General features: G+C 38.3%; 1 protein-coding gene across 6 annotated transcripts in view; it reads right to left on the reverse strand.

The window, feature by feature from the left end:
- Window positions 1-17,218, reverse strand: part of MBD5 (methyl-CpG binding domain protein 5) — a 150,406-nt gene that overhangs the window by 97,687 nt on the left and 35,501 nt on the right. For all 6 annotated transcript variants that reach the window (XM_074910101.1, XM_074910097.1, XM_074910095.1 and 3 more), the window contains exon 2: window positions 748-845. The gene's annotated coding sequence lies outside the window, so the exon portion shown is untranslated. The remainder of the gene's footprint in view (window positions 1-747; window positions 846-17,218) is intronic.

Raw genomic sequence — 17,218 nt, forward strand, 5'->3', positions numbered from 1 at the left:
CCATTAAGAGTTCAATTATATTCCGAAATTATGTCTTAATTGGTTTGCTCGTAGATGAGCTGTACAGCTAACCAAAAATCTACTGCCATATAATCATCACTAAATTTCAGATATTGCCACACATTAAATTAACAGCAGATAATGAGTGAGAAAATTAGCTCTATTTCCATAACAGAAAAAATTTTTCCCATATTACCTAGAGTGTTCTATATAGTTAGTTTCAAAACAGAAAAAACAGTACATAGACAGAACTCTCCTGAATACCTAACATTTATTTTGATCAAAAGTCCACACATTCAAAATAAATAGTACAAGCAGAGTGCACATCAGATTTGTGTCTCTAATATTTAATTAAAACCAAGTCACATTTCTAAACTTCTATAGAAATCTTCAAGAGACTGACTACTATTTTGTTTTGTGCATTGCTGGCTATTTCTTCGCCCGAAAACTTGTCTTTTTGAGTAGTAATCCCCACGCCCAACTACTTTTATAACAGTAAATGCAGAAGAAAACAAGCTAAGGACTAATATTCTTGCAATTAAAAGGAGGAAAACAAACAGCTCCTTCCCTAAAGCTCATTTGTTCCATTAGCAGGATAAATAAACTTATCCAGAAAAGTTAAAACTTTTGGAAGTGCAGTCAGGCTCCTGAACTTGAGCTGCTGGTCAATTTTGGTTACTTCTGAGGTCAAAAACTATCAAACTTGTGACTTAGATACAAATGCATAATATAGATTATTTTACTTACCTTTGCTGTGTGAAGGAAACAGACTTCAAAGATCTTGTCTGTAAATGATATATTCTTCAATATTTATGCCTCCAATGACCACCATCGTCAATAAGGATCTGAAGAAAAATACCACAAAGCCAGGTTAGTTGCAACTAGATGGAGGATTTTGAAAAATTTTATTTATTTATTAAGAAGGCACAAAATAAAATTGTGCATTTCACGTAATACATGAATTTATTAGCTGCTGTTAAAAACAAATAGAGAAGCACCAGATCCATTACGCAGGAAGGCATTTACCTACTTGAGGCATATAACAATTACTCTGCATTAGTATATTTAAGACTAAATATGCAAACTTGGGAACCAAAATAACAACAGCAGTAATCATCCCATGAGTTAAAGAGTAGAAAAAACCAAGTAAAATTACAAATCAGCATTTAAGTGTGTTAAAAGCACTAATAGATCACAAAAAGTTAAACCACCTCCCTAAACTTTGAAAAGACAAACTAAAAGTAACTTTAAGACAATACCCCTAAAAATACAGCTATGGTTTTAACAAAAAACCCATTACTCAAGGGTATAACCATACAGCATCATTTATTAGCACCGTTTTCATATTTCAGTACTGTAACTATGGAAAGATGAATTAAAAAAAGATTATCATGCTTATGGTAAAGTCACCATCAAACAAACTAGGCCATGTATGTACTTCCTTTGCAATCAACTTATGCTAAAATGCCCAGTAGGTACTTTTTTTTTTTTTTTCTCTCCAGGTCTCAACTTCTTTCATTGAAAGAGAAACTAGTTGTCTATTACAATTAAAATTTCCACAGAGTAGTTGAGGTTGCCAGGGACCTCTGGAGAACATTTGGTCCACCCCACCTGCTCAAGCAGGATAAACTAGGGCTGGTAGCCCAGGACCATGTCTGGTTGGACTCAACATCTCCATGGATGGAGACTCCACAGTCTCTTGGGGCAATCTCGTCCAGCGGCCAACCACCATCACAGTAAAAAGGTGTTTCCTGCTGTCCAGAATGTCTTGGCAATTCCCTGCTCTGGAGAACATTTCCTTAAGGAAGGAACTCCAAAGCACAGCTGTGTAACATGAGCAAAGTTTGATAACAGGCTTAAGTTGGTATAACCAACTGTTATGCACACGCTTGACGGTACATACAAAATTAAGCCCCACTTAAGGTACCTGTATAACCTAACATAACCTGCAATACCTTTGAAATCTTTCAATCCTTATTTATCAACAGCAGCAATTAACTAGAAGACTAATCAAGTAAAAAAAAGCTTTTGTCATGTAAACAATTTGCTCCTCTACTCAGTTGATTCCACTTGGTTTAGTCTTTCTCGTACTACGAAGGAATCCAACTCTGAGTAAAGCAAAACCGTTTGCTGACTCCTGACAGTGTACAACCACAGCAGCAATCCAACTTGAGTTAACCCGAGCAACTAATTCATCTTGAATATATATATATATATATATTTTTTTTTTTTAAATGCTATTAATCTATTTATTTGCAGGCCTGGGACACGTGATTGCCAGCAGTCAGGACGTGTGTAAAGGTGACAGGATCACCAGATCACTTAGCAGGCTCTGTGGACAATTTATTAAAGCCATAAAAATTAAATACCTCTAATAGCAAAACCACCAAGTTTTCGCAGTTTGCCTTTATCAATGCAAAAAAGTTATTTCATCTCAGCTTTATGACAATGCTTTATCTGGATTGTCTGTGTTTGTTTCTTCTGAGGTCAATCCAAACCCCCCAACTTCCATCACTTGAGAATAAACATCTTTCAAATCAACTTCTTCTGCAAAACAGCGAGTTAGCAAATACTTAAATGGATACTGTCTGCTCCTCCTAGTGCTTCGAAAATTTCAAATCCTTGTAGAAGAAATAACTGTCAGATCCATCTCTGAAATAGAATTGCATAGGCTATACCGTGATTACGCTAACTCTCTTTTTCTAATGAAAAAATCTGAAAAAGAAATTGGATGTACACTGTGACTTGATGCTTGCCAAACTGAGAGTTGATGGATTGGTATAGGGGAAAAATTCCCGATATAAAATGACCCTATTAAAGTATTAAAATGCTGCTGTGTAGGAACTGAAAGCAATGCTGCCCCAGCAGACTGCCACCGCATTGTCAGATATGGTTCAAGACAGGGCTGAGGGGCAGGAGAGGAATGAAAAAGAGTGTTTCAAATAATCTAAGGCTAACAAAATACCTTGAAGGGCACAGAAGCAGCCTGTGAAACAAACAGACGAACAACAAGTTCTGCTGATAAGCTGCTCAAAGTCACTGAACAACCCCATCTAAGACACCGACCGTCGCTGCGTTCAGGTAGGCCATGCAAACATTAAACCCAAAATGATTACTTTTAACTCAACGGGGCTACACATCTTGTACAGCCATGACATACGCTTCTTTTGTTAGCTGTGCTTGGCTTTGGCTGTACTTTACTTGGGTTTTTTTATGCCAAACCAATAAAGTCAGCGGAATAAACTGGTACGGAAGCCAAAGCAGGATCCATCAACAGATTTGTTTAGTAAGTTCAGCATGGAAGATACTTATCAGTGGTTACAAACCAGAAAGCACACCTGCTGACAAGGAGATCTTAACATTGAAGATGCTCTCAGAACTGGAGTAAAAACCAGGTTTTTTTTTAAAGGGAGAAGACATAATATGGAGCAAGTACAGGGAAATGAATGCAACATTTCATTGTGCCATTTTAAAGTGTTATTCTTCAAAGAGGTTCAGAATCTGTGATATATTTTCCCTAAAAGCAACTTTGTGCATGAAATTCAGTGTTGAGACTATCAATTGCCCTTCAAACTTAGCATTCAATTTTCTGAAGAAGTTGAATCATACCTAAATCTTCCCAGATTTTTTAAATGCCACTGAAAAGATTTTTTTTTTTTTCCTCCTGACAAGTAAATCATTCTCACTTTGCCTTTTGTGTTAATAGGGGCTATTTTCTTTTTCTGTTAGCACTGAACTGCACAACCAATATCCAGATATTTAAACTCTGCTCCCATTGCAGATATTATTTCTGATCAGATTTAAACATCTTTCTCCCACACATAACAACTGCAGCGACTGTAAGGGTATCATTAATTTTTGTTCTGAAAACCTCTAAGCCTTCTCGAAGGAGCTGGAACATTGCATCACAGGGACAAAAGTTCCCTCTGTGTTGAGCCACATGTTTCAAGGGAATCTTCTAAATCTCTTGGGACCTGTTCGTTTTGCTGAATGCCACCCAAGCATTTTGTTATTTTTTCTTCATATAATTTTATGATCATCATCCTAACAGCCAGAAGGAGTCACTATGATCTCATCTTCAATTAATGTGACTTTACCAATGAAAATCAAACATTTTCTTTTTAATAACACATTATCTTATTAACAATATCTGATTCTGGTATGTCATCTGACACTGACACAAAAAAGAAACAGCTGCACGGCGCTAGAAATAAAGGGACAGCCACAAAGGGACTCAAAACCAGACATTTTCCGTCTTCAAGAAAATATATTTTCTCTGGTTTGTTTTTTTTTTTTTTTTTTTTAAATTTTCTAGCACCTTGTTTTGAATGTTGTTCCTCTAAATATCCTAGAGTATGAAGAGTTGGTTCTACAAGATTCTGCATCCTAGTCTGGTGCCAACCCACAAAACATATGTCTCTGCTCAAAAGTAAGAATCTGTTTTGATTTTTTTTTTTTTTTTTTTTAAATTTCTTCCTGGACCGGGGACAAAACATTTATTTAGATACAACTCAACATTTAGTATATTCTGAGATATGAAACTTTCTAAATCCCAAATATATTTTTGTTAATTTATTCCCAAACAGCAAATCCAAAGAAGCTAAACTGTCTGAACACATGACAATAATAATTCAAAGTAAATGCTCCAATATCATTGGGGAAAAATAATAAATTGGGTTTAGACATTATTTTTTACACTCATGGGTGCTACTAAATCTTATAACCATCAGATTTATTTTTAACCTAAATATTTTATCGCATAGCAATGCAAAAACATCAGTATGTTTTTCTAATGTCATTAACTTTCCATTTGTTCCCACTGTAAATAGCTCTCGTGCTCTATTTTTGTAATATTTGGGATAAGGTAGATTTTCCGCTACTATTGTCACAACTGCACAAAGTATTGTTGAAACATTTTACAAAAATTATCTCAAATGCAGAAAATACAACGTAGACCACCATGATCCCACAACTGAATTTCTTTGGATGAGTCTCAGGACCGGTCGAGAGATCTGATGGTGAATCCTCACTTCTGTGAGATCATCCACCCCATGCTGGGAATTTGCTTTTAATTAGAATATCACAAATGCAAACAAAAGACACTCTAACCTCAGGAATTAAATATTTGCATTGGTTTCAGTAAACTAGCTTCTTGAAAGAGCCAACTTCTGCACAGGCTTAAATCAAAAGTAACTTTGATGAAGTTACATGTGTTACTTTAATTCACACGTGTGAAAAACATGTGTGAGCTTCATATACACGTTTAGGTGAAAACCCATTAGCTTGGACAGGTGCAAAATCTCAGACCCTTTTCTTTTAGATAAGGGAATATATGTGAGAGGCACTACCACAGACCTACTACAAAGCCTCTCCAATCTCCATCAGTCATTTGCCTCTGGGAAGTATGTTTTTCTTAGTTGTGAGGGAAAAAAAACCTTACAGTCGTACGAAGATTGTTCCACACTAAGATAAACGTACACAGAAAACGTTCGAAATTTTAGCACGCGTAACAGAATATCCGCATACAGCTACACAAGGGTAACTGAAAGTCTTATCTAAATGTTTTTTCAGTGGCAAATGGGAAGGACTAGTAGATTTGAAAAACACTAAGGAGATCTTTGTTTTCCAACTTTCTGTTTTCACACCCACAACCACAGACGTAGGTCGTGTACTGGCGATCACACCTGACGGGTGCATTGGAAGAGGAAGAAAGCTACAGGAATGAGCACGGCACAAAAGACACCGCTGTTCTCGACAAGGTTACATTCTCTGATTTTAGAATCCATGAGATGATTCAACTCAGTTGCGAATTCGGAGGAAAGCAGACTTTTTTTTTTTCTTCCACAATAATGCAGACAAGGCAGTCTGAGTATTTTTTTAAAATGAATAGTTTTACCCAAGAAATAAATAAACCAGGTCTGTCTTGTTTTTGTCAGATGAGCAAGCCAGAACTAATGGGATCACGTGACAGATGACCCTCCTCCAATATTGTTCAGAGACAGAATTTCATCCTGCTTTTCACTGTTATTTGCCATTTTATTGACACCAATATAACCGAATTTTCCTAATGAGCATTAGAAAAAAAAGATGTTTTAACTAAAAGTATGAAAGCCTCACTAATTTTATCAGGGGTACGCTGGGGGAGGCCAGTGGCTGCAGTTCTCACACGTTCTCCAGGAGCACTCGGGCCCCCTGACATTGCGCCGAGCAAAGCGGGACTTGGCGACGCAGCTCCCCGCAGTCCTCGGGGCGAAATGCTGCGGTGCGGGGCTGCCTCCACTGGGGCTTTGCTTCTCTAACAGATACTTCCCACCCCTCTCTCTCTCTCTCTCTCTCCATATATTTTTCAATATTTAAGTCTAAACCATATGTGCATACATATAAATATTTTAAGTGCATATAAAATACAAAAATGTATTTTTTCTATGTATACAGCGCACAGATACTTTATTTTTTAATATAGTCAAAACTACTAAAAGTTCTGAGAAACAAAATATTTCTGGAAGAAAAAGAAAACAGCCCTCAATAAGACACAAACTACATCACAAACAAATCCCATTTCTCTTCTAAACATGAATATCTGCATTTCCTTCCTTTCTAGGTTACTTCTACATGTTTTTTAGCAGCTAATCTCTCAAGCTCAACAGCGTAACTTCTACAATTAGCAAAAGGAAAATTCTCCATGGAGATTGTCTAACGTGCAGCCATGTCCTGGAGCATCATGAGGACTTCAAGCTGTCCATCTTATCTAACTAAAACTATACTTGAGCCTAATTAAGAGGTAGAGCAAACTACAAGAACTCCTCCCCGAGCCCCCTTCCCAGCCCAACCACTCGGAAACGAGCTCCCCTCACTTGGGTCCCCACCACACATCCTATTCTGCCACATCATTTGCTAACGTGTGAAGGTGGCATCTAGATTTTTCTTGCTTATTCTCACTTACTACCTTAATAGTAGAGATTGCTCTTAAAGCTCGAGCACTCTACATGAGTACAGACGTTATGACTCATTCGACTGAGTGTGCAGAAGCTTTGGCATCAATTTATTTTACATCTCAGCTGGTCTTTGAGTCAGGCTGCCCAACCAGCATCTCCACCAGCACAGCCCTAGGAAGATGAAGAATGTAGAGTTTAAACTTTTAGTTTATCAGAGAGGAATGACAAATCGGGAAACTCTGAGTGCTTCCATGGGAACAGGAGAAGGAACGGGAAGAGATCAAAGTGAAGCCAGAGTGGGAATCAGGAGTTACTATGGATGCCAACGGGAAGAGCCTTGTCTTGCTGTGAGTAGCCCAGAAATTAAGATGAGAGATGGGAAGAATCCCTCATTCATACAAATTAAACAGTGGAAAAGTGAGGGGAAAGTGAGCCTAGTGCTACCCTAAGAAAAATATTATCCACAGCAAACTAGGTCATAGAAGTGAGTAGGGTTGACTAAACATATACTTTCTTTGTAGTTAAGCAACCACTGTCAAAGTAATGAGATTTACTCACATTTCATCCAGATACTCTTTTGAATTCTCATTAAAGTAACTGCAAAATGACCAGTCACACATAGCTCACCTTTCAGTGAAGATGACACACCAGCAAATTTTCGCAATCTCTCCAAAAAGAGATGGGTTTGACCTTTTTAAAATTTCCATATACAAAAGAAGATATTTTGCATCTATACTGCCATTCATCCAAACATCTAATGTATCTAAAAATATACTCTCAAATGTAATTCATTTCTCAAGTCATGTGAAGATGACAGAGTTCTTTACTAAGAGAAAAACTGTGGCAGTGATTTTTAGTGACCTCCTCAAATTCTTGGTATGTTGGCGACACAGTTAAAAACAAAACACAAAATTTCTGTCAACTGTAATCTTGTGGTTACAACACTGCAAAAATAGCTGAAATTCTTCTGAAAAGGTGAAAATGCATAAATCAGGAAAAGTGAATGAAAGGATTAGGAATACTACTTATTGTTTACTTTAGGATTGAAGAAAGAAAACAGAAAAATATTTTGATAACTGTGCAGGTTAGCACTGTGCTTTATAACATGATGTTCTTCCTGTGCTGTTTAGATGGTTCCAAAAATATTCACCTCTGATTGGTGGCAGTTGCTATCACCCTAACAGAATTTTACAGCTCTAGGGCAGTCTATGTCTACAACAGATCTGGTATCATAGTAATACAACTGATATCATAGTAATAATTTTTCTCCACATAGAACTAAAGACTAAAGGAACTGAATTCTAGGATAGTAGATACACAGCTTCAAGTTTCTGAATGGCTGCTTCCTATCAAAACTTGCATTTAAAACCTGCAAAGATGTTATAAGACAGACAAAAGTTCTGGTTTTGGGTGATTTTAAGAAAATTGCGTACTGACGTTTACTATTATAAAATAATTAGTGTTCTTATGCTTTCAAACATTGAATATCAGAAATCATGACACTGAATCAAAAACTGAAAAGAGGACACCACAGATCAGATAAAACACTGATATCTCTTCAGAGACTTTATTTTAAAAATGGCAGTGTTGAGCCTCAATTGTTTGAAGAAATATTTTTCTCCTCCAAAATTAAATTAGAAACATTTAGAAGCATAAAATGCTGTAGATTTAAGAACGTATGAATTTGTGATGATTACACAGCAAAAGGAAAAAAAAATGCATCTCTTTAGATATGCCTCTTGTTTTATTTTGTGTCTTCTTTAAAGAACAGAAAAGGCAATCAAACTCAACAGAAAAATTGTATTAATTGGCAGATATTGTGAGGTTTTCCATTCAAGACTATTTTTCCATTCATTTAGCTAAAGCATAATTATTCAGCACAAACTGCATAGTTTTATACCACGTTTCAAATACCAATAGGCAGAATGTTACTGCTCTGTAGAAAACTAGTACCAAAAGAGGAAGGACATAGGGACATCACTGGAGCCCGTTATCTGTTCAGCACTCGTACCTTAATATCGGGTACCAGGTTAGCCAGATGTCTGGTAGCACCAATTATATGTGGTGTTCAGCAGGGCAATAAATAGCCCTTATTCACCTCTGGCCAGGCTCTCAAAGGAGTTCAATATCCTGTTGTGCCAGGTGACTTTCCCACCTGACAGAAAAAAGAAAACCCAGACTAACTAAACCCCACAGACATGAGAGGAAGAGGCAGATGGGGTCATGGGAATACAAGAAATAGGACAGCAAACGCTCCTCGACCAGAGTGTGGGTGTCTGCCCGTGTGCTGAGCTCCTGACGGGTGGCACAACAGGGCAGAGCAAAACCCTTAAATATCATTTTAGGTAGAAAGACGAAAGGAAAACTCCTACGGAATCGCTGGATTTCTAAGTGCAATAGATGCATTCATAGCAGTATGAAAGGGCGAGCTGTTCTGCCTGGCTACGGGTACAACCATGGCCGGGGGCTTCCCCTGTGTCTGCACGAGTCCCTGTTCAGGATCCTGGTCATTGTCATTTACTTCTATTAATTTTAAGCAGTAAGTCTTGGTGAAATTTTAAGTAAAACTACAGCGATATTTCCATGAATTCATAAATACCATATTTTTAAGGAAAGGAACCAGAAAGAAGGTCTAGGAAAAACGTTTCTCTGCAATCCTAGAATTATAGTTAGCAGGTTTCAGGGGTCTTTTCTGCATTTTAATTTCAATATTCAACGGCTAATAACTGGGTATAATTTCCCAGAACAAGAAGCGTTTTTTGTCTGTTTTAACATCTGTAGTTTTAGAAAGGATTTCTCTTTTGATGGAACTCCTAGAAACAAATTAATTCACAAGTACCCCCAAATCCCACAAGATTTAACAGAGGAATATTTCTTTGTATTAGGTGGGCATGTTCACCAGCAAACTGAAATCTAATAAAAGATTTTATGTAAGATTAAAATGTTTTTAATGCACGTATCCAAATACATAAGCCTGACACCCACTCTTTCAGGCTCTACGTTCTAATATACCTATTGCTCTACCTGCTTCCCCTTTGCCCTGATGTCTGGAAAAGAGCAGGACAGAAGGGCCACCCACCTCCTGAAACAAATACACAACCAGCTGCTGCTAGGGATACCAAAGAGGAGGCACCGCAGGTTCTGACAATGAGAAAAAACAAACATGAAAGGTAAGGAAAAGCAGATGAAAGCTGGGGACATGCCCTAAATACCAACATGTCTCATTGTCTGAGTGTCGCTTTGAAAAAGACCCCTAGAACACAGGAAAGATTTTACTAAAGACAAAGAATAGTTATCAAAAGCATGAATTAAACAGGAAATAACAGAAGAAAACAATTGGTCAGGTAAGCCAGTATATGCTTTGCTTTTGCTTCTAATGATACTAGAAAAAAGTTGGGAAAGGGATCTTTTTAATCCTGCTGTTTCCCTTAATTAAGGGAAATGGTAGTCATTCTACAAATAACATCCACAGAATGTTTAAGTTCAAAGTATGGGTCATATTTACTTCTTTTCTTCTTCTTCTCCATTAACATAAGATTTGTAACACAGCCATAATTACAGTGCTTTTAAAACAAGACCATACACAAGTATCAAATTCTGATTGATTACTATTAGGAACAATGAATATAATAGTCCAAAACTTCATTTCTTCCTTTTGCCAAACTTAGATCAGCTGCTATTTAGCTGATGATTTAGAAGCATCCACAAAAGGCATCAGGAGCAATTTAGTAACGCAGGTCTAATTTAATAAAAAATACCTTGTGAGATGATTGTATTACTCACAGAAAGGAATTTATCTCCCTTTTCAGTTATGTGTGCAGTGCAGACAGATCAGTCCCACAGAACCTGCAAATCACTCCAAGAAACTTCAGAATACTCCTCAAATGTAATAATGTAAATTTTTATAATAGCAAATTTATTTGAAGTTATGCTTGTATTCCGTCTTTGGTTAAATAAAAGATAAAATCCTATTTCCTCCCAGTTCACTGTGCTGCCTTCTTGAAAAGCAGATTTTCCAGGCACATTAAAAAAAGAAAAGCCTTAGTAGGCTTTTGCATTTTTTAAAATTTTTTATTTATTTCAATAAGGAAAATCATAGTTCTGGATGGACTTTGTAAATTTTTTTTCTACCTCATTTCCCCTCCAATATATTTGGTTGCCAGATTACCACCACTGTTTCTGTGCGACAAATCTACTGTGCCATTTAATCAGCTTAGTTCAATTGTAATTTTGCTCTATTAACAAAGTGGACTTAGGCATCGGGGAGGGAGTACTTGTTTCTGTATGGCTCAAATCCTGTATCCAACCTTCAGAGTTCCCTGATACCAAGCTTCTCCAGGCTACCTGGGTGTTCCAGAGCTCAGGAGGCCGACTTGACTCCCCTGTCTAAGACATGTTCAGTCAAGAAGTCAGTGCTCTTTATTCTTCTGCAGAGAGAAGATCATCTGCTGTTAAAGAACTTGGTGATGTAGGTAACTTCTTCTGAACGGCCTTTCCAGCTCTGAAGATGCACCTTAATGCAGCTTTTAAAATTCTGGCTTTAGCTTGCCATTCCTTCTGATATTTCTGCCTTTATCGCTTTTGCCTCCATCATTACTCTTTCCATCTTATCTTTACTAAAAAGAAAATCTTTCAGGAGAGATGGCTTCTTCCTCCCAGGGGTTTGAGAGGCACCTCTCCCTGTCAGCGGCACCACTATCACAGGATGACATCTCCACAACAGGCGCGTGGACAATTAAGTCAGAAGCAGATAAAACCGGTATTCCCTTCCTACTTGGTTGAAATGAGGTTTGGAAATTTTTGTTAAGAAAATGACCTTGTTAATTTTTAAAAGACATCTCCCAGGAGAACCATAATCACCACATCCCTGTTTCACAGTCGTCAGGAGGAATTACAAGGATTGTGTTGCTTGACTTCCTTAGCATCCAGACATATCAGGTATGCAGTTTGTCTCTTCACAGTCTAACAGCAGACACAGTATTTGTAGTAAAAGCTGTTTTATGGAAGTAATAGAGAACAACCTGTCTTATCAAAGAAAGGGAAAGATGGAGTGTCTGCATTTCACTAAGACCCTCCTGGGGCGGTAAGGAGGCATTTGAGCCCCAGGAAAAGTCGTGTTTAAATCTTAAGGAGAGATTTAACTATTTTTGTTACATCAGACAAAATATCACATAACATTTCTTCTTTAAATACAGAGCAAATACAGAAGAGGTCTGGAGCCAGTCTAGTCTCCAGTTTCACCCAGGCGACACTTCATTACCAGGCTGGAAGTGACAACAGTCAGATTTCAGAGTTCACCTGGAACACTGATTTCAGAGAAAAGCAGAAAGTAAAGGAAAAACACCCAAGTTGACTGTTAGATAATTGAAAATAAGGCGATGTTGATAGCTCTAATAATTTCAAACAACTTTAGAAACTTTCACCTTCAGCTAAAGAACTTAAGTTTCTTCGAAGCACAGATTTCTTCATCAGTTTCTAATGGTTATTTGGGATATGGAGAAGACTGGAAATATATACGTGAGAAAAAGAAAAAAACTTCTGCATGCGTATCTTCTCTAGTACCAAGCCTGTTACAGAATCGCTGCGTGGTCCTCAGCTGTGTCTTTCCCACCTGGCCCTTACAGAGCTTCAACTGCCCCAATGTGCCAAAACAAATATTTGCAGAGCCACACTGAAACCCACAGCACTGAAATTATTTGGGCTTACAGCAAACAACAAAGAAAACAAACAAAAAAACCCCAAAGAAACAAAAATTGAACCTCGTGGAGGAAATTTTGCGGAGTCCAGCTAACCACCTGTCTCCCCTCCCAATAAAAACACAAATTAAATCGTTTTATCTGCACCATTTCTTTAGCCCACAGATACACAACCACAAGCACTTTCACTGGTACAAGAAAAAAGGGAAGAAAATCTACATGTGGAGAAGGAATGAATGGCCAAGGGAAAGTGGGCTGAAACTCCTCCGATCAGCTTGGCTTGTTGGAGCAAACTGCAAATATCCTTTTTATGGCCATGTCACTAATGCCAGTTTAAATCACCAGTTTAAACCACCAAACCAATTTTGATCTGCAAGAATTTTGACACTGGAGATTAACACCAGAAGTTTTTTAAGGAAAGACATCAAAGAATTTCAAAAGTTTAGCTAAGAGTATCCATGTCAAAACAATGACATTGTTAAAAACTGTCATCTGTTTAATCCACTTAAAAGTTTAAATTCAGGATTTTGGTTTGTTATTCCTTTAACTCCTGTTGGTGGCTAAGAGATCACAAATATATACCCCCTTCCTGCTCTTTTAGAATGATTTTAATCTCAAATTAAATAGTAGAAATTACTAGTAGAATTGCCACCTAGATACTACTGATGATAAATAAAGCAGCAGTGTTTACACACGTTCAAAAAAAAAAAGTAAAAAAACTCCTATAAAAGTTTAATGTCTTCCTATCTTCCTCCTTTTGTCTCTACCCACTTCAGCCCAGTTTTAATTCTTTTTTCGACTTATCTAAAGTTAAATCCTGAACTACGCAGCTCTCTCCACTCCTACCAAGTCCCGCTGAAGCACAGCCTGTGCACAGACCCACGACCATCGACTCACAAGATCAGACCCTCGGACTGGGAGATGGGCAAAGACTGCGCCTTCGGCTCTGTAAAGCTGCACAGCATTCAGGCATCATCACAGCAACTCCCAAGGACGCAGAGATTCACACGCATGCCTCAAAAATTTAATACATTCTTTTATATACCCAGATGAGATTATTTTACATTGAGCGGTTAAGCCGAAGTAAAGAAATGGTGAAAAAAAGAAAAAAAGGCAAAAAAAAGGGCCTTTGTCCTTAAACAGTTTTTTTCTTTGCTTTCTTTGGAAGAGTCATCTAAAAAACTACTACTGTTGCAGTATGCTCTTTCATGACATTTAGCCTTAATCTTCTCTTTCTTCATTTCACTGCTTTATTTCTAGTTATAAGCCCCTACACCAGCCCGAATATTTCCTTTTTATCTTTAGTTGTTTACAATTTTAGATATATGTAGGCTGTTAAGTCTTGTCCTGCCTGTTCTCTTTTCTTACTCTTCCCATAACACTACTTCCTTAAGAAACCAGACAAAGGGACATTCAGGTGTCTTTGATAAATAAGGCAAACCACCATTTTAGCCCAGAAGTAGTAACACTAAATCATCTGGCTGGAATCCCTTGGAGTGAGTGTCCACACAGACGTGGCTGTAAGTCATGCAACCAGTTACAACCTTTTCAGGGGATTGCACTGCGGTCCTAAAATCTGGTATTTGTGTCTAGCTCTCACACGCCACCATGTACGAGCCTTTGATACTAAAATTCTAAGAAACCAGGTATTTCCTGAAATCCTCCGATTTTAGTTAACTTACGTAGAGCAAATACATGAAAACATGAACATATAGACAAAATGGTATCATCAAACCAAAACCCTATTCACAGAAATTCTAAACATTTTTGCTCTACAAAGGAAATATACAATGATATGATTTTCTACGAACCCAACCTAGATAAATGACTGTATGTTCATAGATAGTCCTGGCCACTTGAATACAGTGTGATGGCAACAAGCCCAACGTTTTGGATCAAGAAAACATAATGAGCACAGAGGAAATGTAACTTTATGATCTATCAGAAATTGATACCAGATTTCTACATTTTCACATTCAAACGCTGATGGAATCAGAACTACTTTTTGTGTGCTTTATCTGTTTCTGCCCTACAGCTCACCTTTCCCCAAGCACTAAGAGAACCAACTAACTGCACCAGGAGCTGCCCCTTAAAACTAACCTGTTTTCTTGCTGTACTAATTATAATTTGAATTAACTTCTTGCTGTAATTCACCATACGAATGCTTGTGTGGGCAAAAGGCAGGCCGTGACAACACGGTAATAGAAATGAGCTTCTTTTGGTAGTTTATCAGAAGCAGAGCACAAGAAGGTAACTACAGAGAGGTAAGGCCATAGGGAGCTCTGTGGAACAGAGGTGGAAGCCTCTAAACACTGGAGTCATCATGGTCTGTACAAGCCAGAGATACCCATATTGAATGTATATTGACCCAGGGCAGTACACTGGCCTATAACCAACCTCATGTTTCACTTATTCCACTGAAAACCTACACTTACTATAGGTTAGAACCACAGAACGTGCTGGTGGGAAAGGACCTCTGGAGGTCTCCAGTCCAACCTCTTGGTCAAGGGCAGTCCACCTAGATCAGGATGCTCAGGCCACTGATCGATTTAAGTTTCACATTCCTCTGAAGAAACAGATTTTACAACCTCTCTGATCACCTTCATGGTGATTTAATTTTCCTTACATCTAAATGGAATTTCCTTTTTTCCAACTTCTGTCCACTGCGTCTCACTGGGCATCTCCAGACCAAATCTGCCTCCGCCTTCCCCATACCCTCTGACCAGGTAGAAATGCACTTTCACAATTCCCCCTCCCTGGATGACAACCAGCTCTTTACTTCAACTGAACACCAGTAAACCCACAAGTCTATCTCCTATTCATCTTACAGATAGAAAATGGGCCCCATTTACTGTAGAAATGAAGCATAAACACACAGAAAGACTGTATATGAGGTGAACAAGGAAAGTTTAATAAATCTCCTTAAATCCAATCAACAGCTCCATTTAGATATTTCAACTGCTCCTTACACTATTCAGTGCAACTACACCTTAGCATGCAAATAATTTTCAGTTGCTACTGCCAGCTCAGCAGGGGAAGATTTAAATCTGGATTTTCTTGTACCATAACTTTTCATTTCTTGGTTGTCAAGGTCTGAGATATTCTGAATTCTGTGTACTGTAAGAGTTAGAGATACTGCCAACAAATCTCAATACCTCAGCAAGTTTTTCTTTTTTCTTTTTAAACATAAGGAAATATTTTTGAAAGTGAATTGGGTCCTTAGGCAGCTGAGGTTACAATGTCAGTTTGTTCTTGAGTCACTGTTGTTCTTAGCAAAAGGTACAGATGCTATGGGCTTCTTAGGTCTTCTACCACTTACTGTAAATAATGTTATAATTTAATCATCAAAATAATCTTTGGTTTTAATATGCTTATAAGATAAAGTGCCTTCCTTAACAGCGAAGGGAAAAAAAAAAAAAATTTACATAAGTACATGTGTTTCCAAATCTCGTCTGCTTTACAGCAGACTACAGTAACACAAAATATTCTTTTTCCCACCATCTCCCCTCACCCTGTGAACACAAATCACCACATGATCCTGCCACCACCGCCTTGACCTCCTCCTGTCATGTTGTTCTTGCAAGTTTATCACACTTAGCTGGCCCCTAGTCAGCACCATCCAGCCGGGCACTGGCTTCGGGCACCCCTATCCCTTCTCAAGGGCATCTGGCCCAACACAGGCTCATTCAAACCCCTTTGGATGACCTGGATTCAAAATCCAGCTCATTCTATGCTGAAGTTCGGGCAACATTCCAGTATCCCTTACTTCATTTGATGTAAGTCTATGCTACCTCTGAAAAGGGCAGTTTTGCTCTTCCATAAACCCACTCATTCATTCCTACTACCTCCCCTGGCTAGCACTGGCATTTACGGGGCCATGCACCAAACCAAGCTGAGCACATAATCTGACCAAAATCTACTCTCAGGGAGTGGGGAGGAAGGTAAGAGATGAGCTCCTACTCATTTTCTGGTTATACAAACACAAAAGGAAGCAGCAGGGACACAGGCAGCTGGCTGGCATGCCCTGTTTGTTCTTCCCCTATAGTGATGCCTCCCAACTTGATTCATCAAGACTCCCTTCTCAAAGTCATTAATGCAAATACTTAAAATCAGTGTTAAGGCTGTCCTTAAACTCCTGTGTTAACTTTATGTCACCTTGACAGTTCCCCTTTCTCAATACTAACATTTATTTTTAGAAGCCTTGACAAGATGGATAATTCTTGTAGTATTTTCTACATTCTACAGTTTAACTATAGTTTCTAATACAAAATTATATCACAAAGATTCACTGAAATACTTTACAAGAATGGCACCATTCTTAGCTGAATGAGAATTCCCCATGGAGAATAACAGTCTAAAACAGCTCCAAGATGTAAATCTCTTACTTGACTCCCGGGGCGCTCTCATCAGCCTCCTTCCACATCACCAGCATGTACTGAACCCACTCTTGGTTCCCTGAATGCCTCTTCCCAGCTTCTTCCCCAAGACTTCCCACCAGGTTATTTCCTGTGCATCTCGAGGAGATCATCTTATCCTCCTGGAGCGTGTGGTTGTGTGTGGTCATCCAGGGGTGTGTGTGATGGGGGG

Source organism: Athene noctua, chromosome 7, assembly GCF_965140245.1.
Source record: "Athene noctua chromosome 7, bAthNoc1.hap1.1, whole genome shotgun sequence".
Lineage (NCBI taxonomy): Eukaryota > Metazoa > Chordata > Aves > Strigiformes > Strigidae > Athene > Athene noctua.